The sequence below is a fragment of the Lissotriton vulgaris genome, chromosome 3_1 (assembly GCF_964263255.1).
Source record: "Lissotriton vulgaris chromosome 3_1, aLisVul1.2, whole genome shotgun sequence".
Classification (NCBI taxonomy): Eukaryota; Metazoa; Chordata; class Amphibia; order Caudata; family Salamandridae; genus Lissotriton; species Lissotriton vulgaris.
The window spans coordinates 457,821,687-457,843,687 of record NC_141689.1 but is presented as its reverse complement, the minus strand read 5'-3'; positions in this window follow the sequence as shown (position 1 = coordinate 457,843,687).

Sequence of the window (22,001 nt, the reverse complement as noted above, 5' to 3'; positions counted from 1 at the left end):
CCGGATGGCACCGAGGTGGTGTCCAGCAAATTGCCGCACTGGTGTGGCCATCCTACAATGCTGCGCCGAAAGACGGCGTGTCCAGCTGAGTTGCGGTCACTGTTGCGGTACAGTGACTTGAACGCGCCGAGATCCGGATGGCACCGAGGTGGTGTCCAGCAAATTGCCGCACTGGTGTGGCCATCCTACAATGCTGCGCCGAAAGACGGCGTGTCCAGCTGAGTTGCGGTCACTCTTGCGGTACAGTGAGTCGAACGCGCCGAGATCTGGATGGCCCCGATGTTGTGTCCAGCAAGTTGCCGCACTGGTGTGGCCATCCTACAATGCTGCGCCGAAAGTCGGCGTGGGGTGCCCCGTTGGCTTATGAGGTGATGTCAGTAGTGGACCGATGTGTGAATAGGTCGGAACCAGCACAAGGCGCCAAGATCCGAATGGCAAGTCCTGGATGTTGAGTGCCTCAGTTGAGAGTTCTGAGCAGTGCTTGTAAGACTGTCTGAAGCTTATTTGCACCTGCTGCAGCTTCACTATTGCCCTGGTGTGGCCAAAGGTCGCACATGACATAGGCGGCCGGCTCCCGAGGTCCGGCGGAACTTTTTTCCTTTTCCTTTCTGCTTCTTTTCCTACAATCCGTTTCATCTGAAGACACGACCAGGTCCCTGAATGTGTGCAGGGGGACGCTATTGATTGAATGAAAATGGCGGCTTGACACAAAGCTGACTCAAGCGTTACTGTTGATGTTATACAGACAAAAATTGGTTTTCAGTTTGTACATTCTTCAGGTTTTTTTTTTCCATCCAAGTCTGATTGAGAGTTTGTAGAAAAATGGCTTCAGATTTTCCACATACTACTCTTCAACATTCTTCCTAAATGTAACAATGTGAAACTCACTAGGAGAACGGCTGTTTCTGTTTCCTTTCAAAATGCTGCCAACAATATTTTCTGAATGGAAGACACCATCTTGTAGCATAAAGGGCCGAAAGGGGTTCTGGTCTGGCCGATGGTTGGTGGAGACATTTTGACTATATCTTGGACCTGCCCGGCCTCGCCCAAAATGGCGCCGGTATAAATGGGACTCGTAACTCCTTGCCCGCAAATGTATATCTAGAAAATGTTATTGTAAGTGGCCCTGTCTTATTTTAATTACAAAATGTACGTCCACCGATTCCGCAACTGTTAGACACCTTTGTTCTTGCAACCTAATGGCCCGCTCGTTACGTTCTTCTACAGTGTAAATGTCTCCTCATCATATACGATTTCAGTTTGCTCCGTGGCCGGCCCACGTGGTTATAGGCCCCTATTTGTATACTGACATTTTCACAATAAAGGTTTTTAAAACAAAACACGGTAGTAGTATTTACATTGGTAAAGTTTTTACTTTTAGTCACTGTTTTCGAATCAGTAAAAGGCAAGTGAAATAAAGCAGTCCAATTACATGACGGATAAAAGGTATAATATGTAGGAACGCAGTAAAGATAAATGGTCAAGGGCAGTTGTGTTTTTCATGTCTGCAACATAAAGTGATCGATAAGAATCTGATAATCAGGCGTATCGGCGACTAAGACAGCAGGCGGAATCTCTTTTACTCAACGGCTCCGTCATGGAAGGAAGAAACGCCCTTTTTCTCGAAAAAGGAATATATTTTACTTGCAAGACAGTTGTAAATTTTCCGGGAAAGTACATTAGCCTGGAATATTATAACATATGTTTGAAAAAAAAATATTGTTCGAAAACAATAAAAAGCGTAATTTTTAGGTCATATGACCAAGCGTTTCATCATTAAATTAACAAAAGTAAAATGAACCAATGAAAAGTTTTATTAACAAATCAAATGACCTGTTATGCTTACGTTACGCGCTGCGCGCCGCGCCTCGGATCACTTCCGGGTGCGCTAACGCGGCGTGTCATATAACGCATTACGCGACAACGTAGGTCAAGAATATAGTCAAAATGTCTCCACCAACCAGCGTTCGGAACACAACCCCTTTCAGCAGTCCAAAAAGTTCTGTTAAATGACAACAGAGGGGACAGGCAACAAGAACCATCAGTCAAAGAGGGGAGGGCAAGTTCTTCTCTTCCGGGTCATGTTGGGGCGCTACCGGAACTGATCGAATTGGTAGTCTACAGTGTTTCTGGATGTTTCAGACTAAAGCTGGCGTCAGCATGAGACCACTAACATCTCGTAGCTCCGTCGTGGCCATTCCACGAGCAATCATGGCAGCCGCTCCCCACCAGAAGCCTGCGGGAGTCGGAGGCCCCCAAGACTTTTGTAGAATCTTCACGGCTGAGGGGACGCTTTTCGAGAATGGGACCCAAGCCCTATCAGGGAAGCGTCCGAGTTCAAAGGTGTCCCAGGGCCATTTTAGTGGACCAGGCCCAAAACCGAAGAGCCGGCCGCCATTTTGAGAGTCCTGTGGCAGCCGCCTATCGCTGCACCGCAAGAGCTGGAGCAACTCAACTACATGATGAGCGAGACGCTGTAGTCGCAAGAGCGGGCGGTAAACAGCTGAATGGCGGAAGAGGCACAGTGTAGCAAAAGCGGGCGGAATGGCAACTGAAACGGTAAAGGGGCGCCCCAGTACAGCGTGTCTTCAGGTCAAACGGATTGTGGGACAAGGTTCAGAATTGAAGAGTCATCAAAAGGCAAAAAGTTCCGCCGGACCCCGGGAGCCGGCCGCCTATGTCAGGGGCGATCTCAGGCTACACCAGTGCTATAAGACTTGGGGAGGGTGTCGGAGCCAAGCGTCTTCTCCGAGTCCATGGCCATCACACCGCCCCTCAGGGGCCTCCGTCAAGCTGTTTAGGAAGGTAACATATCACATTGTTTTCTAATGCAGTCAGGTCCACAAACGACACTCACTTACTTTGAGAATAGTGAAGCTGCAGTAGGTGGAAATAAGCTTCAGACAGTGTTACAAGCACTGCTCAGAACTCTTAACTATGGCACCCAACATCCAGAACTTATGCCATTTGAGAATGGCAGTGACATCGAAGCACCTCAGGGACCAAAACCATTAACGTACTTTCACGTATGAAAATCTTACTTGGGGAGGGGGCAGGAGCGAAGCGCCCCCTCCCAGTCAGCGCCACCACACCGTATGTTGAAAATTTGAAGCCATCGTTCTACAAAGTCAACCAAACTTGGATTGAAAAATCTAGAAAAATGTACAAACTGAAAACCAGTTTTGGTCTGCATAGCATCAGTAGCAACGCTTGAGTCAGCTTTGTGTCAAGCCGCCATTTTGATTCAACAAAGCACAGGCATTAAAAAAGGCTCAAACTCAGAACTCTGAACTATGGCACCCAACATCCAGGAGCTTGCCATCCGGATCTTGGAGCCTTGTGCTGCTTTCGACCTATTCACACATCGGTCCACTACTGACATCATCTTATAAACCAACGTTATGTAAATAGTTTTTTAATAAAATGTTTTACCCTGTTTCTTTGCTGGTGTGTTGTCTATATTTTTAATATTTGCATAGGGTTTGTCGTTATTTTGTGCGGGATGGGTGATGGAGCCGAGCTGTCTTGCAGCCCTCATGGTGTGGAGCTCAGTTCATCTCACTATTTTCGTATTTCTCATGAAGGGTTGTTCCTAATATTTCTATTTTAGCGAGGTCAAAAAGAGATCCAATTAGTGGCCTACTGATTTTGCTCGATTACTTTTATTTTTTTACACGATTTTTCACTATCTGCAAAGACTAAACAGAGTATTGCGACTTTGTGCTTGTTTGTAAATAGAGAATGATCCAAAGAGAACCAATTCTAAAACAGTAAATGCTTGGACAACAATCAATCAAATGGAGAGACAAGCAGGCACGACGGATTACAACGGGGGCAAAGGCTTGCGTTAACTACCGTTCACTATCTGCAAAGAGAGAGTACTACTAAGACAAAAGAGGGGAGGGGGGGGGGGGTGCAGCGTTCAAAGCACATCAGCGTGCATAAATACGAAAATGTTTTTATCTATCACGTACTTGACATTTTAAAGCTTTTCATATTTGCTATTAAAAAACCAATGAAATTCACAGAAAAAACCATAGGTTATAGTGGATATATAGTTAGGAATTTGCATTTACAAAACCTTGAAAATTCAATGAAAAAACCATTGGTTTTAGGCCATATATAGTTAGGGATTTGCATTTACAAAACCTTATTTTACTCGCATAAAACTATTGAAATTCCATAAATAGTTAGATGCGCTAACTATATATCGCGCACCCGCAATCCACTGCTGATGATGTCACATATTACATCATTCATGACATGGTCAGTGACATCACTGATGACATCACTGATGACATCTCAAATGACATCACTGATGACATCTCAAATGACATCACTGATGACATCACTGATGACATCTCATTTGACATTACTGATCACATCACTGATGATATCATTCATGTGATAATACGATGAACCTCTTCAGACTCTAATATAACCTTAGATACAATCAGTGTAAACAGACACTCACAGACTGTCACTCATCCATGGAGTTACTCACACACCTAGTCAGTCATGCAAAGAATCAATCACACCTCCATTTCCTCAACTATACAGTTATACAAACTTGACTTATTCAAACATATACTAACACATATTTACTCTCTTATACAATCCCTGATACAAGTTCACAATGATCCATACAGCCACTCACACATTCACTGGCTCTTATGCACAGATATGTCAACTCTCACATGTACTGTGTTTTACATATGTACTTACTTTGACATGTAGCACTGAGATATCCATTCACTCACCAATACACTCATGTACACAGTCAACCGCCCATACAGCTGTTTCCACATGCACTTTTGAAACCATACATCTAGTGAATCAACTGCTCACACATCTATGCACAGAGTCATACACCTCCCAGCCACCCACACACACACTCAGTCTCCCATACAAATACTTGGGCAACCAATCAATAACCCATAAAGTTACTCATATAGCTACTTATCAACACATGCAACAGTTTACAGAACAACAGACATAATGATGCACAAATTAAGACAGTTTAGTCACTAACCCATGCACTCAGTGAGACACATTTAATCACTCACTCAATCAGTCAGTCATGCACCTAGTAAATCCTTCATCCAGACACTTATACATCCACTCATTCTTCAATATGTAAGACATATTTTAACTTTACAGAAACATACAGTCACTGGATGTTGTCATCAGTGATGTCATCAGTGATGTCATTTGAGATGTCATCAGTGATGTCATCAGTGATGTCACTGACCATGTCATGAATGATGTAATATGTGACATCATCAGCAGTGGATTGCGGGTGCGCGATATATAGTTAGCGCATCTAACTATATATGGAATTTCAATGGTTTTATGCGAGTAAAATAAGGTTTTGTAAATGCAAATCCCTAACTATATATGGCCTAAAACCAATGGTTTTTTCATTGAATTTTCAAGGTTTTGTAAATGCAAATTCCTAACTATATATCCACTATAACCTATGGTTTTTTCTGTGAATATATATATATATATATATATATATATATATATATTACCTACTGGCTATCGCCAGTAGGTATATATAGTTAGGATTAAATCCCTATGGGATTTCTGAAAATTCTATGTCTAATAACTTTGGCGTTTGTGGACGGAATCGGGTGAAATTTTCAGGAAAATGGCACATTTTGTTTCTGAGCAGCCCCTGAAAATTTGGTGGGGTTTTGTCAAGGGGGGGCTGAGAAAAAAGGGGGGTCCCAAAACGCGTTTTTTGCATTGAGTTTTCCATAGGGCGGTTGGACTCACTTTTAGCTCGAACGGCTGAATGGATTTGCACGAAACTTGGCAAAATTGTAGGGACTGTTAGCCCGATGTGCCTTTGCTAGGTCTCAATATATGTGCTTCAGTGGATTTTGAGAAATTAACATTTAAATCAAGATATATATCTGTAACAGCGCTCCGGGCAGTGATCCGGTCCGCTTACTTTTCGCGTTTCGGAACTTTGCGTGCAGAAAGCTGATTGGCTCTCCGGTGTCTGTCAACATTCTAAACAGTCTGGAGCGGCCGCCATCTTGTCTCTCGGTAGGATCGAGAGAGAAGAAGAGGTGAAAAACGAAAGGGGAATTTAATGAAAGGGGGCAAGGTATCCCCCTCTTGACCCCCTAGGAATGTTGTTGGGGTTATTAAAGGGTCCCGTGGGGAAAAGAAAAAAAAAATGATTTTTCACGGTAGAAGCGTTTCTCAGGCCGCAAACTGGGCCGCAAACTGGTAGCGAAACGGGAATTCGCCATTTTGTGCTTCGTTTTAATTGTTTTGAGACAAAAATTATCGCCGCACATCGGCCACAATGCATGAATATCGTTGAAAAGTCAGCGATATTCATGCATTATCCAGAAAATGCTCTTAGCCATGTTATCCACCTTCCATTGGATAACATGGCTAAAAACTGCTCTGTGCGTGACGTTTGTTAACGTTCGATTCGATGGAAATCAGGAAGTGTTGAACACCATTTTGTCACTGCGAGTAAATATTTTGTTATAAATGAATCCTTATTGATAAACATTGTCTGCGCCATCTTGCGTTTTTGTCCAATGCCACAATTTTGTCGTGCACGGCAGCCATTTTAGATGGCTTGACCAGGGCCACTCTCTGCACGCCGCCGATTCTCAGCATGGCTCCCCACCCTCGCACGCATCTCCCCCACGCAATGGTCACCCCCGCTCTCTCTCTCATGCATGGGACATATACTTCCCCCATCTGCGCTGCTCTTCTCTGAGAATCACACCCTGTGCCCGCTCGACACCTCCCTTTCACCCTATTCACTACCGCACCCTCTGACACTCCTCTTCCTCTGTGTCCGATTGTCCAGGCCGGACCTAGGCTATCACCTAGCCCCGCTGAATATCGTTGAAAAGTCTACATGGTGAGCGAGAAGTTGTAGTCGCAAGAGCGAGCGGTAAACAGCTGAATGGCGGAAGAGGCACAGAGTACCAAAAGCGGGCGGAATGGCAACTAAAACGGTAAAGGGGCGTCCTACGACAGCGTGTCTTCAGGTGAAACGGATTGTGGGACAAGGTCCAGAATGAAAGATTCTTCAAAAGGGAAAAAATTCTGCTGGACCCCAGGAGCCGGCCGCCTATGCCGGGGGCGATCTCAGGCCTCACCAGGGCAACACGACTTGGGGAGGGGGCAGGAGCCAAGCGCCCCCTCTCAGTCCGCGCCATCTCACCGCCCCTCGGGGGCCTCCGTCAAGCGGTTTAGGGAGGCACCGTATCACATTGTTTTCCAATGCAGTCAGGTCCACAAATGGACCCCACTTACTTTGAATAGTGAAGCTGCAGCAGGTGCAAATAAGGTTTAAACAGTGTTACAAGAGCTGCTTAGAACTCTGAAGTATGGCACTCAACAACCAGGACTTATGCCATTTATGTAAGGCAGTGACATGGAAGCAACTCAGGGACAAAAAGCATGAACGAACATTCACGTATGAAAATCTTATTTGGAGAAGGGGTAGAATCTAAACGCCCCCTGCCAGTTCGCGCCACTATACCGTATGTGGAAAATCTGAAGCCATCATTCTACAAACTCTCAACGCTTGTTATCAGTGCATGAGTTTCATGCTCGATCGATTGAGCTAGCCGGATCGGGCAATAAAAAGTATAAAATAGTTATGTAAATAGTTATTTAATAAAATGTTTTACTCTGTTTCTTTGGTGGTGTGTTGTGTATATTTATAATATTTGCATAGGGTTTGCCGTTATTTTGGGCGGTGTGGGTGGCGGAGTCGAGCTGTTTTGCAGCCCTCATGGTGTGGAGCTCAGTTCATTTCACTATTTTCGTATTTCTCATGAAGGGTTATTCCTAATGTTTGTATTTTACCGAGGTCAAAAAGAGATCGAATTAGTGGTCTACTGATTTTGCTCGATTACTTTTATTTTTTTACACGATTTTTCAATATCTGCAAAGACTAAACAGAGTATTGCGACTTTGTGCTTGTTTGTAAATAGAGAATGATCCAAAGAGAACCAATTGTAAAACAGTAAATGCTTGGATAATAATCAATCAAATGGAGAGACAAGCAGGTACGACGGATTACAACAGGGGTAAAGGTCTGAGTTAACTACCGTTCACTATCTGCAAAGAGAGAGTACTACTAAGAGAAAAGAGGGGAGTGGGGGGGGGGCAGCGTTCAAAGCACATCAGCGTGCATAAACACGAAAACGTTTTTACCTATCACGTACTTGACATTTGACAGCTTTTGATACTTGCTATTAAAAAACCATTGAAATTCACAGAAAAAACCATAGGTTATACTCCATATATAGTTAGGAATTTGCATTTACAAAACCTTGAAAATTCAATGAAAAAACCATTGGTTTTAGGCCATATATAGTTAGGGATTTGCATTTAGAAAACCTTATTTTACTCGCATAAAACCATTGAAATTCCATATATAGTTATAAGCGCTAACTATATATCGCGCATCCGCAATCCACTGCTGATGATGTCACATATTACATCATTCATGACATGGTTAGTGACATCACTGATGACATCACTAATGACATCTCAAATGACATCACTGATGACATCACTGATAACATCTCATTTGACATGACTGATCACATCACTGATGATATCATTCATGTGATAATACCATGAACCTCTTCAGACTCTAATATAACCTTAGATACAATCAGTGTAAACAGACAGTCACTCATCCATGGAGTTACTCACACACCTAGTCAGTTATGCCAAAAATCAATCACACCTCCATTTTCTGAACTATACAGTTATACACACCTTACTTATTCAAACATATACTAACACATATTTACTTTACTCTCTTATACAATCTCTGATACATGTTCACAATGATCCATACAGCCACTCACACATTCACTAGCTCTTATGCACAGTTATTTATAGATGTCAACTCTCACATGTACTGTGTTTTACATATGTACTTAATTTGACATGTAGCACTGAGATATCCATTCACTCACTAATACACTCATGCACAGTCAACCGCCCATACAGCTGTTTCCACATGCAGTTGTGAATCTATACATATAGTGAATCAACTACTCACACATCTATGTACAGAGTCACATACCTCCCAGCCACCCATACACACACACTCAGTTTCCCATACAAATACTTGGACAACCAATCAATAACCCATACAGTTACTCATATAGCTACTGAACAACATATGCAGCAGTTTGTAGAACAACAGATATAATGATGCACAAATTAAAACAGTTTAGTCACTAACCCATGCACTCAGTGAGACACATTTAATCACTCACTCAATCAGTCAGTCATGCACCTAGTAAATCCTTCATCCAGACACTTATACATCCACTCATTCTTCAATATGTAAGACATATTTTAACTTTACAGAAACATACAGTCACTGGATGTTGTCATCAGTGATGTCATCAGTGATGTCATTTGAGATGTCATCAGTGATGTCATCAGTGATGTCACTAACCATGTCATGAATGATGTAATATGTGACATCATCAGCAGTGGATTGCGGGTGCGCGATATATAGTTAGCGCTTATAACTATATATGGAATTTCAATGGTTTTATGCGAGTAAAATAAGGTTTTCTAAATGCAAATCCCTAACTATATATGGCCTAAAACCAATGGTTTTTTCATTGAATTTTCAAGGTTTTGTAAATGCAAATTCCTAACTATATATGGAGTATAACCTATGGTTTTTTTCTGTGAATATATATATATATATATATATATATACATATATTTTATAATATATAACTTGTGTAGTGTCCTTTCATTTGGTATTTAAAGGATTGCATATGGTACAACAGCTGGCTTCACATGCCCTCTTGAGTTTAGCCTAAGACTGCTTGTGTCTATGCTACCACTAGGATAGCTGGTCTATAAGGTTGACTTACAACCAATCCCCATAAGGAACGTTTGGACTGGTGCAAGGTGCTCACTAGAACAGTGATCATCATATACCAGGCCAACTTCTCACACACAGCACCCTCTGGTTCGCCACTGCCACCCTCTGGATCATCACTGCCACCCTCTATTTCATCACTGCCACCCTCTGGTTTGCCACTGCCACCCTCTGGTTCATCACTGCCACCCTCTGGTTTGCCACTGCCACCCTCTGGATCATCACTGTCCCCCTCTGTTTCATCACTGCCACCCTCTGGTTCACCACTGACACCCTCTGGTTCACCCCTGTCACCCTCAGGTTCAGCACTCACCACTGCCACCCTCTGTTTCATCACTGCCACCCTCTGGTTTGCCACTGCCACCCTCTGGTTCACCACTGCCACCTTCTGGTTTGCCACTGCCACCCTCTGGATCATCACTGTCCCCCTCTGTTTCATCACTGCCCCCCTCTGGATCATCACTGCCACTCTCTGGTTCACCACTGACACCCTCTGGTTCACCCCTGTCACCCTCAGGTTCAGCACTCACCACTGCCACCCTCTGTTTCATCACTGCCACCCTCTGGTTTGCCACTGCCAACCTCTGGTTCATCACTGCCACCCTCTGGTTTGCCACTGCCACCCTCTGGATCATCACTGTTCCCCTCTGTTTCATCACTGCCACCCTGTGGTATGTCACTGCCACCCTCTGGATCATCACTGCCACCCTCTGCTTCACCAGTTCCACCCTCTGGTTCATCACTGCCACCGTCTGGTTCATCATTGCCACCCTCTGGTTCAAGGCTTCCATCCTCTGGTTCATCACTGCCACCCTCTGGTTCATCCCTGCCACCCTCTGGTTCATCACAGCACCCTCGGGTTCACCAGTGCCACCCTTTGGATCGTCATTGTCCCCCTCTGGTTTATCACTGCCACCCTCTGGTTCATCACAGCACCCTCTGGTTCACCAGTGCCACCCTCTGGTTCATCACTTCCACCCTCTGGTTCACCACTGACACCCTCTGGTTCACCCCTGTCACCCTCAGGTTCAGCACTCACCACTGCCACCCTCTGGTTCTTCACAACACCCTCTGGTTCACCCCTGCTGCCACACTCTGGTTCAGCACTCACCACTGCCACCCTCTGGTTCATCCCTGCCACCCTCTGGTTTGCCACTGCCACCCTCTGGTTCAGCACTGCCACCCTCTGGTTCATCACAGCACCGTCTGGTTCACCACTGTAGATTATGGGGGAAAAGCACACCTGCCCAGCCTCAACTGAGATGAACTAATTTGGGGCTGGTTAATGTGTCACTGATTTTGAGCTTCAAGTCTGGCACCTGCTTCCTTAGCTGTGAGTGCTTCCTGTAGCAGTTTAATTTTTTTTACAGGAGCATTGTGCCATACTTGTAACTATTCTCTAACCCTGCTTTGAGGGTCAGAGCAGGGTCAGAGAATAGTTGCAAGTAGGCAACTGAACTCTTGAAGGGCCCCTCAGGAAGCACTCCAGGGAATGGTTACAAATTAGCTAGAACTTTTGCACCTGCTAAGTGCTTTCAGTTTTCCAAAATTAGTTTTTCTGCCATTTTGCGAGATTCGCGGGGCGCGAATTCGTGCGAAATAGAACTTGCAATCCGAGAATTCGTGCGAATTTGCAGATTTCTTATTTTTTTTGCGTGTTCGCGAGGTTTTTTGCTTATTCGCCGACCGCTTGCAGCGCACCGACCCCGAGGTTGCCCATGTGGTCGTGTATGGGCGCGGCCATCATGTTTGCGTGACGTGTTTCCATTTACGGCCGCTAGTTGCATGCTCGCTTCGTATGCGGCATGCGATTACGTATTCGCGGGCGTTTTCGCGTGCTCCCAAGGGAAATATCGCGCAAGCTTACCCATGCGGTCCTGAATGGGCGCTGCTATCTTGTTTTTCATTCATTGCTATGGTTCTGTGCATGCTTTCTAATTCTCCTAAGGGGAAGTGTTCCGCACCTCGTACCCGGCTCCCATGCGGGCGATTGCGGGGGGAGAATGTCACAGTCCGGGAGATCTTTAGCGGGGAGGAGTAGGCGGCCGCACTGGTTTTTTATGTCCAGCGCCACCTCCCCAAGACCATTGCGGCAGGCGGCAGGATCGCTGGCGGGTACGGGCTCCGGGAGCATCCAAAGTGGTGGGAGTAGGTGTGCCGGGCCATGTATCAACACTCTCGGGTCTGGCGCACCTACAACCAGGCCACGCACCGGTGGTCCGACATCCTGGACCGAAAACGCGACCTGCTCGACCTGCTAGGCGTTGAGATCCCCGGGCTTGGTGAGTAGTAGTAGCTATTCAATCACTACTCGGTTTTCTCCTGCTCTATGTGTTATCATATTGCAAAATTTTTTTTGTTTCCGAAGAGCAATAATGCTGCTGATTACATTGTAGGTAAATTATGTTTCAAAATGTTCTGTGATTGCATTTCAGGTGCACTGCTCTCCTGCTCAGTGGCGGTGTTACTATGCTTATTTGTTTTCGATTTTTTGTGTTCATTTCATTGGCCTGAGTAATTATGTAGGAGTGTACTTTACAGAACTGCGTAATGCTAGACACCAAGGGGCAGAATTACAATTACTGGCGCATCCCTGCGAATTAGCAGGGATGCGCCAGTAATTGTGCACCACGCCTCCACCACCCATGGTGCGCCGCATTTACAATGCGGCGCACCATGGGGCAAAAACGACACAGAAGCCTCACGCATCTGTGCCCTAAAGTCAGCGCATTGCTGGAGTTGCGTCGCAACCACGGCGCAGCTCCAGCAATGCTCTTGGGTGCCCCATCTCCCTAATGCTGCGTCAAGCCGTACGTCTGCTTCAAGCAGCCGCAGGGTTTAGAGTGACGCAGCATTGGCCTAAAAGTGACTGAGTGAAATCTTGTAGATTTCACTCAGCCACTTTTAGGATGCGTTCCTGCGCAGGAACGCCCTCCCTTGCGCCGGAACGCCCCCTGATGGCGCAGGGCTTTATAAGGTGATGCATCTCCCAGATGCGTCACGTTGTTAATATACCCTGTACCATGGTGCCTCTTTTGCGCTGCTGCTGCGTCACAAAATTCACGCAACGACAGAGCAAAAGAGCCGCAAGGGACTTGTAAATCTGCCCCTAGAAACTCAAGTCCAGTCCTTCCTTTGTACACCTGCCACTAATAAGAGTCGTGGTGGATTGATTGATAGTTTGAGTATTTTAATGACTGGTTATGTAGTAGGAAACATACTTTTTAGTGTTCTCACTGGTCTGCAATCACAATGGACTTTGTCTGTCACTTCGCGTGCTGCGGAGTGCTGCCTCCCAGTCCTAGTCGAACCTTTTTGTAGTTGGTTTAGTGAGTTACATAACTTTCCAAGTCAACGGTCCGCTAATCCAGCAATACTAATATCCTAGTAGACCACAACAGATAGGTCAATAAATGTAGTGCAATTGTTGTCTATTTGCTATTTCCCCGAAATAATTTGTTATTGTTCTTTTGAAATGTATGATTTGGTTGACAACATTCATCCATGTTTGGGTCTTTCTTTCATGTTGTACATCAGCTCCCCCCAGGGCGAAAGAGGACAGAGGAGGAGGAGGTAGCGGCGGCGGCGGACGAAGACCAAGAAGGCCAGGATCGGTCCGGCGAGGGCTCCTCTGCTGGCCCCAGTAAGTTTTCATGTTATTATTAATAATTATACTTCCCTACCTTTTAGAGTACCTATTTTTTACTAACATTCCTTATTCGATTTTTCCTGCATCGTCTTTGATCTTCTTGTAGACTGTTTCTAAATTCTTATCCTGCCTCTACTATGACTCCCTGTGGTACTACTAGATTATTATTATTAGTCTGTCTGTGTAGTTAACTAAGCTTGCACAGTTGGCAAAAGATGTTAAACGAAACTCCCATTCTATTCATCAATACTCTATGCACTGAGTGCAGTCCTCTGGGTTGTCCATAATGTCTTTTGAAGTCTTCTAAATGTTTATGCTTTGACAATTCCCAACAAGAAACTGTCAATGACCACCAAGAAAGAATAAGATACTAGTTTACTTTTTGCATGGATAGGCGGACAATCCATACTACTATTGTTGCAGTGACAATTCTGCACAAACAGAACTATGGACACTAAATAGTGCATTGTTTATCAATTTATAATAGGCGCAGTTAGACTTTTCACATACCTCAGTCATAACAGAATTTGAACCCCCATCTCCTCACTGACTAGCTAATGTGACAGAGTGATTTAGCTCCCTAAATCATCGATGATTGATCCCCAATGATGATTATCCAACCCAGGACATAAGACTACGGAGTCAGAGTCCAGAACTGTCAGAGCCACGGACTCATGCTTGCAAATTGCAAACCCTTTCGCTCACTCACTCATGACTAAAAACCACAGAGTCTATGTAAGTTTTAAAGCTTTATTAAAAGTAAAAACATTTATTAAAATCAAGTTCATCATACAACAAAAACGGTGGATTGAAAATGGAAAAGTGCTTAGTGATTTCACACATTAATTGTGGGCGAGCCATCACCTGGTTGGAACTTCAAATCTTCTTTGTGGTGCTGAATCGTTGCTGACTCCGTCTTAGTGATGATGATCTGATGTTGCTCTTGTTCTTAGAAGGGAAGCTTCTGTTTGTTATGAGAAAAACGGTGCATGTTAAAAAGCAAGCATTCATCAGTTGTGCCAAAAACTGTAGCAAGACAAGCAACACCCTTCCCTGAAAAAAAAGTGCAATTTTTAGTTTTGACTAGACAGTCACAAATTATTACATTTCTTTGTGTAGTCGCAGTGACATTTTTTCATTCCTAGACAAAATACTAGGGAGTGGTGTATATGGCATATAAGAATCTGAAATGTATTTTCTAAGCGGAACATCGGCAGAACCATTCACCGGTGCCGGGGCCAGTGCGGAGGTGGGCACTCCTGGGGCGGAGGCGGTGCAACAGCCAGCGGAAGCTGCTGTGGGGAATGCCACGGTAGTGGCGGACAGTGGTAAGCTATTATATTCCTTACTTATTGAGATAGCAGACTGCAGTGTGTATTGTATAGTACAAGTATACTATACTGTTAAGAAGACTTACAAATTTACAACTAAGTTTTTATTAACCAGGTAGTAGCCTCTGCACTTCAAAGAGGCAAATGCGAGCGCACAATACCAATGCCAAGCGCTATGAAGATTCAGCAAATGCGAGCGCTCTGATAGCTGAAAAGCAATCAGTCACAGGTGAGGCAGTTGCAGGGAAATACCAGTCAGCCAGAGCGAGCGCTGCGGAGAGCGGTCAGGGAGCGAGGAGGAGCGACCACTGCTCACGAGGATCAGGAGGTCACAGAGCAGTGGGCAGCGAGGCAGCCTGAAGGCAGTCCGTGGGAGGGAGGGGCAGCGGGAGGCGGGTGCGTGCTGGGGAGCCTCGCTACGAGGCACAACAAACAAAATGGCCGAATAATGTAAACAAACCCCAAATCAGGCGGCCAGTCCGATCAACAATGCACGCAGCAGGCAAACAAGACAACAAGCAAATGCGAGCGCACACTCAAAGGCCAACAATTCAGTCAATTGAAAGTGCAAAAATGCGCACGTTCAAACTACGTTACAAATGCTCGGCACTTCAAAGAGGCAAATGCGAGCGCACAATACCAATGCCAAGCGCTATGAAGATTCAGCAAATGCGAGCGCTCTGATAGCTGAAAAGCAATCAGTCACAGGTGAGGCAGTTGCAGGGAAATACCAGTCAGCCAGAGCAAGCTGCGGAGAGCGGTCAGGGAGCGAGGAGGAGCGACCACTGCTCACGAGGATCAGGAGGTCACCAGGCAAAGGAAACTGAAGGCCACTGTCGCCGAATATCGGCGGCTGGTGGCCCAGGAGGAGTTGGAAATGCAGTCGCAGACCACCACAACATCTACAAGGACAGCTGCATCCTCCTCCGTGCTACCTGGGTCAGCCAGTCAGCGCCAAGCAGCCAAAAAATAAGCTGCCCCCCACAGCAGGTGCAAGGCACGCGTGCACCACCTAACACTCAGGGTGTCCTACCTTGAGCAGGAGCAGAAGAAGCTGAGAATCCTGCTCAAGAACCTCCGCAAGGAGCATGAACACCTGGCCCAGAAAGTACGCCGCTGGCTGCATTAGAGAAGGAGAGACTGTCCCTTGCCCCTTTTTTAAAGACTTTTTGGGGGTGGGAATTGGGAGTTGGGTTTTTTGGACTTTGGGGACTTTTTATTTCACGGACATTCTTTGGGGTTAGGGAGTGGGGGTGGGTCGGGTCTTGCCGGATAGTTTATTTTTGTTAGGGATATAAATAATTATTACTTTCAACTTAAACATAGCATACGTGTTTTACTGCAGTTGAGGCTGGAGGGGGGGTTAACTGTAAGTTTGTTTTCCGGAAACTTAAGTGGCTTCTAGATTCAAATTGTGTAATAATTGGCCAAATGTTTACAAAAGTAAGTGCCTCTCACAGAGTTAGTGAATTGAATTGTCCTAGGACTTTACTAGTACTACTGCCAGTCTCTCGTCTTTCATACTACTCCATTATTCTTGCTCCCCCCAAACGCTCATCTTACCTGTAATTCGTGTTTGAAATTAGGGCTAGGCACAGGGCTGGCTGCATGGCAAATGGCGATTAAGGTTGGCAATCCGAGCTTAGGCGATCGGAGCGTCATTGGCGACGTAACTACTATGCCCTACCCTCCATCTTAAATACAAAGCCCTCCTCAATAATTATAAAAAAGCCATTTTAGCGGCTAAATCTAAATACTTTACTGAGAGAGTGGCCCTCTCGGCCATCAAATCCCGTGAGATTTTCTCACTAGTTCATAGTCTTGCCACCTCTGATCGTGCCTGTCTCTCCCCTGCCCCATCTCAATCTCTCTGTCTATCTCTGAACGACTACTTCATCAATAAAATCATTACCATTAAGGCCAACATTCCCACTGTGTCTCAACCTGAACCTTTTGACTATCCTCCTCTGTCTCCTTCTGTTCTGGATCACTTTGAACCTATCTCATCTGAGCTCTTCCTCGACCTGCTTGTCAAGGTCAAGTCCGGTTCTCCTGCGGACTGTGCTCCCGCACGGATTCTCAGAACTCTCTACACTAGTTGCCCCGTCCCCCCCCTTACTTTCCTCAACACTTCTTTGGTTTCGGGCTGTGTTCCTTCCCCTTTTAAATCTGCTATAGTTTTTCCTATTTTGAAAAAAGCCGGCCTTGACCCCTCCCTCCCATCTAATTTCAGGCCGATCTCCCTTCTTCCCTATCTAGGGAAGATCCTCGAAAGCCATGTTACTTCCTGCCTCTCCACCTACATTGAGGAGAATCATCTCTTGGCCTCCCACCAGGTGGGCTTTCGTCCCGGTCACTCCACTGAGGGCGTGGTTCTCGCTGTCCTGGACGAACTTAAGGGGAAGGCCGATAGCAACCTCCCCCAAGCCTTGGTCCTTCTGGATCTGTCCGCTGCGTTTGACACGGTCGATCATGCCATCCTTCTCGACCGTGTCAGCGCAGCGGGCATCCAAGGCACTGCCTTTTCCTGGATCGCGTCCTTTCTTCAAGGCAGATCGCAGGCAGTTCACCTTTCTGGTTTTTCTGCTCCCCCTCGCCCGGTCACCTGTGGGGTCCCTCAAGGTTCTTCCCTTTCCCCACTTTTCTTTAACCTTTATATCCGCCCCCTCATCTCTTCTCTTCTCGAGCTGGGGGTCTCTGTGTACAACTACGCAGATGACCTCCAGCTCGTTTTTGATCTTTCATCCCCAGCTGACTCTCTCCCTAAGTTTTGTTCCACCCTTGTTTTCATTTCCCAGTGGATGAGCTTCAATCACTTGAAGCTCAATCCCGACAAGACAGAGCTTGTCCTCACTGGCGGCTCATCTAATCCCTGGTCCCCAGCTCACTGGCCCCTTTCTTTTGGCCCTCCCCCCTCCCCAGTTTCCTCTGTTCGGACTTTGGGCATCAAGATCAGCAATGATCTGACCATGCATGCCCAAATCAGTTCCGTTGTGTCTTCTTGTTTTCCCTCCCTTCGTCTAATTCGCAAGATCTCCCGGTTTTTTTCTGTTGATGCTCTTAAAACCATTATCACGGCCCTTATTACATCCCGCTTGAATTACGGAAACGGCTTGTACGTAGGCATCCCTGCCTACGAAACCCGCCGCCTCCAGGCTATCCAAAACCAAGCGGCCCGTCTTATCCTTTGTCTCCCCAAATCCTCTCACATCACCCCTGCCCTCAAGTCCCTCCACTGGCTCCCGGTCCATCTCAGATCTCACTTCAAACTAGCTTGCTTGGCCTTCCGGGCGCACGCCCGCTCTGCCCCGCTCTTCATCAACTCTCTAATCTCTTCTCACGTCCCCAGCCGCACCCTTCGCTCTTCATCCATCTCTTTCCTTCACGTCCCTCGCTTCCGCAAATCACGCACCGGGGGTACCCGATTCTCTGTGCTGGCCCCCCAGATCTGGAACAGTCTCCCTCTTTCTATTCGCTCTATCCCTATTTTTTCCCACTTTCATAAAGCTCTTTAAACTTTTCTTTTTCTTCAGGTATTCCCTGGCTAAATTCCTTGGGTCCCTCTGTAGATACTGATGTGCTCCTCAGCGCCAGGAAGCCGCTTGGCCGCAGCGCGCTTTATAAATTTCTTTTTCATTTCATTTCATTTCAATCCTTGGCGGTTGAAATGGCATCATTGCGAAGGTACTAGTGGTCTTACACAGTGGCAGTTGCAGCATATGAAAAAAAAGAAATTGAAACCTTGATTGGCCTTAGCGGAGCATTAGAACGATACGATAGCTACTATAGCATGTGACAGTACACTAGAACAGTGCCAAAATGTAGCCTTACAAATGCCAAAGTATTGAAAGTATAACTACTACTTGCGTGGAATTTGACATTGGCTACTACTACAAGAAATAGTACTGAAGGTGAAGGACACAGCAGGGTAATCATTTGACACGTGTAGGAGGAGGATGTTCTTCATGATCAATCCATTTCATGGCGCCCATGAAAATCTGCTTTGATTTGCCAATAGTCATGGGTCTGTGTCAAGCTGACTAAGATTATATCCTTCGATTCCTTCACCAGCCTTGAAATGTAATTCATTTTCAGTTGCTATGACCTTATCCTCCCCAGGAAGTGTGTGGAATTATTGCTGTCATTCAATCACACATCAATGAAAACCACACAGCCCGGGGGAAGAGGGTTAGGGTTTGGAAATTGGATGGGAATGGTTTTTTTTGGGAAAGTTTTGTTGTGAGAGAGGAAAAAAAAACACAGCATGGACAAACAACAAATGAAGATAAACAAATCTTTGGATACGAAGATATCCATAGTGTGGCATAAAGGAAGTGCTTGCACTTCTGCAGGCATGAAGTTGATTGCTACATGGATGGTTAGGTTACTTTAAATAAGTAGCACTTTCTAATGAACGAAAGAATGCGACAGTACAGGGCTGCAGTAATTATGCGCTTTCACTTGCCTATCTCTGCACTCGGAGATACACTTTCTTCATTAAATTAGTTTGAAAAATAGCAAAGTAAAAGTATACAATGGCTGGAGGATGAATTTAGAAGCAGAGAGCTAAGAAATGCCGAGTCACACTCAAAGAAGTTCACAGCAATAACATTACTTAAAAGATACCGTGTTCCGTCGTGATCAGTGTGCACATTTTGTTCTTATAAAAACCCTAAACCAACACCACGTGTCAAGATTTCTCAAGGATATAATTTTTTGTTTTTTTGAAGTGCTCCTATTCTTTATCAGAAAAGGCTATTCATGCATCGCTAGTAATAAAACAGATGGTTGACGCATATTAGTAAATACCTATTTCCAGATCTGTTCTCAAGCAACTGTAAGGGTAGTAAGTAAAAAATTATTATAAGTATTTTCCGTTATTTTATTTTTTATCACACTGATTTATTTTATGGATACTTAAAGCTGCTGACTTACTCAGTATGCGGTGATAATTCCAACCCGCATGGGGGTTCTACGGGGGTCCTCTGCTGTATGTTATTCTGCGTGTGTTGTCCGATTAGCTCCAAATATCAGTTTCTACAGGAAGGCTGAAAGGAATATTATTTATTATAGCTCTTATTTATTAGTAACTTTCATTTAGTAATATGGGGACTAAATGGTGTTTTATACACATTTAGAATGCAATTGAAATTAAAGTGATTATGTTAAATCCCCCGATTTATATACGTAATTCCTTTTCAAAAGAGTTCTCTGTTCATTCGAGGCATTCTAGTTTCCTCCCATATTTTATACTCAAATATTGTAAGGTCAAACATGTTAGTCCATTTGAATGCATCTTATCGCTTGTAAACAGATGCCAATTGATATAAGTTGTCAGCCCCCGTATTTTGATTAATTAATTCGATTACACCATCCAACTTGAGGATCTAGTCCTCAGCTCCTGTCCATCTAAATACCGGTTTCGTAGTTCGCTTACCTTTCGCCCGTTGTATCCCTGCTCAAGAAGTAATTCCTGTTCACAATCAGCGTGTCTGCTTGATTGCCGTCTCCCCAACACGCCGCTCATTTATTTCAAAACACTTCCGTATTCTTGAAGTGTTAGTGATAGGTCAATGAAAACCACATGACCCGCGTATCAGTGTTGTGTTGCCGATTGGGCTAAAGAGGCACGTGAACATGGTTTAGGTGTTCAGTGTATTTAACTCAGAATCACGGTCGCCATCTTAGAACGTTCATTTTGAAGTTGATATCGGTCTGTTCTATATATTTCATCCTATTTACTCTGGTTTACCGATTTATAGTGGCACTCGGTTTAAACAATAGGGTTATAATTCAGTATCACCGTATAAAAAGAGTGGTTAAAGTATTAGATTATATTTAATAGTCGTATGATTATACACACGATTTAATTCTAAAGTTATTGATATCTGGGTGAAGTTGTTATTTCTTATTATTGTTGATATCTAAATACTATTGCTGTTGCTTGTTGTTATTTTTAGGCAACCCTCTCTAATTTGGATTTGACTTGAGCTTAGCTCTTTACATGAATATTGCGGTCACTACCAACCTATTTAGTTAGAGAGGATAGTTTTGAGGTTGCACTTGTCATAGAAAATGGGCGATTTCTTGATCTATCATTAATTACAAAAAGGAACATAGACATATTGCCATATGTATGTGTACTTAAGATCACTATTTCAAGTCAAATTATAACCATTCTTCATATTACCATTCAGTTTTATAAATGTGGCCCACATCGTGATAAGGTGCCATAATCTGTATGTTAGTGAGCACAGAAGAAACCATATTGCACATCATTCCTTCTCATTTAAAAGAAGTAACACACACCTTGATAAGTTATCACAATTCATAATTCAAAGTAAACATTGTTCTCAATTAAGAGTCACAACATAGTATATGAACATTCAATTTTGGTTATAACACAGAATGTACCTCTGTTTCTTACAGAAGGTCTATGAGCCTGTATGAATTGGAGAGATCTGGTACTTGGATGGTCTTATTAAGGCGTGATTCAATACCGTGTTCCGTCGTGATCAGTGTGCACATTTTGTTCTTATAAAAACCCTAAACCAACACCACGTGTCAAGATTTCTCAAGGATATAATTTTTTGTTTTTTTGAAGTGCTCCTATTCTTTATCAGAAAAGGCTATTCATGCATCGCTAGTAATAAAACAGATGGTTGACGCATATTAGTAAATACCTATTTCCAGATCTGTTCTCAAGCAACTGTAAGGGTAGTAAGTAAAAAATTATTATAAGTATTTTCCGTTATTTTATTTTTTATCACACTGATTTATTTTATGGATACTTAAAGCTGCTGACTTACTCAGTATGCGGTGATAATTCCAACCCGCATGGGGGTTCTACGGGGGTCCTCTGCTGTATGTTATTCTGCGTGTGTTGTCCGATTAGCTCCAAATATCAGTTTCTACAGGAAGGCTGAAAGGAATATTATTTATTATAGCTCTTATTTATTAGTAACTTTCATTTAGTAATATGGGGACTAAATGGTGTTTTATACACATTTAGAATGCAATTGAAATTAAAGTGATTATGTTAAATCCCCCGATTTATATACGTAATTCCTTTTCAAAAGAGTTCTCTGTTCATTCGAGGCATTCTAGT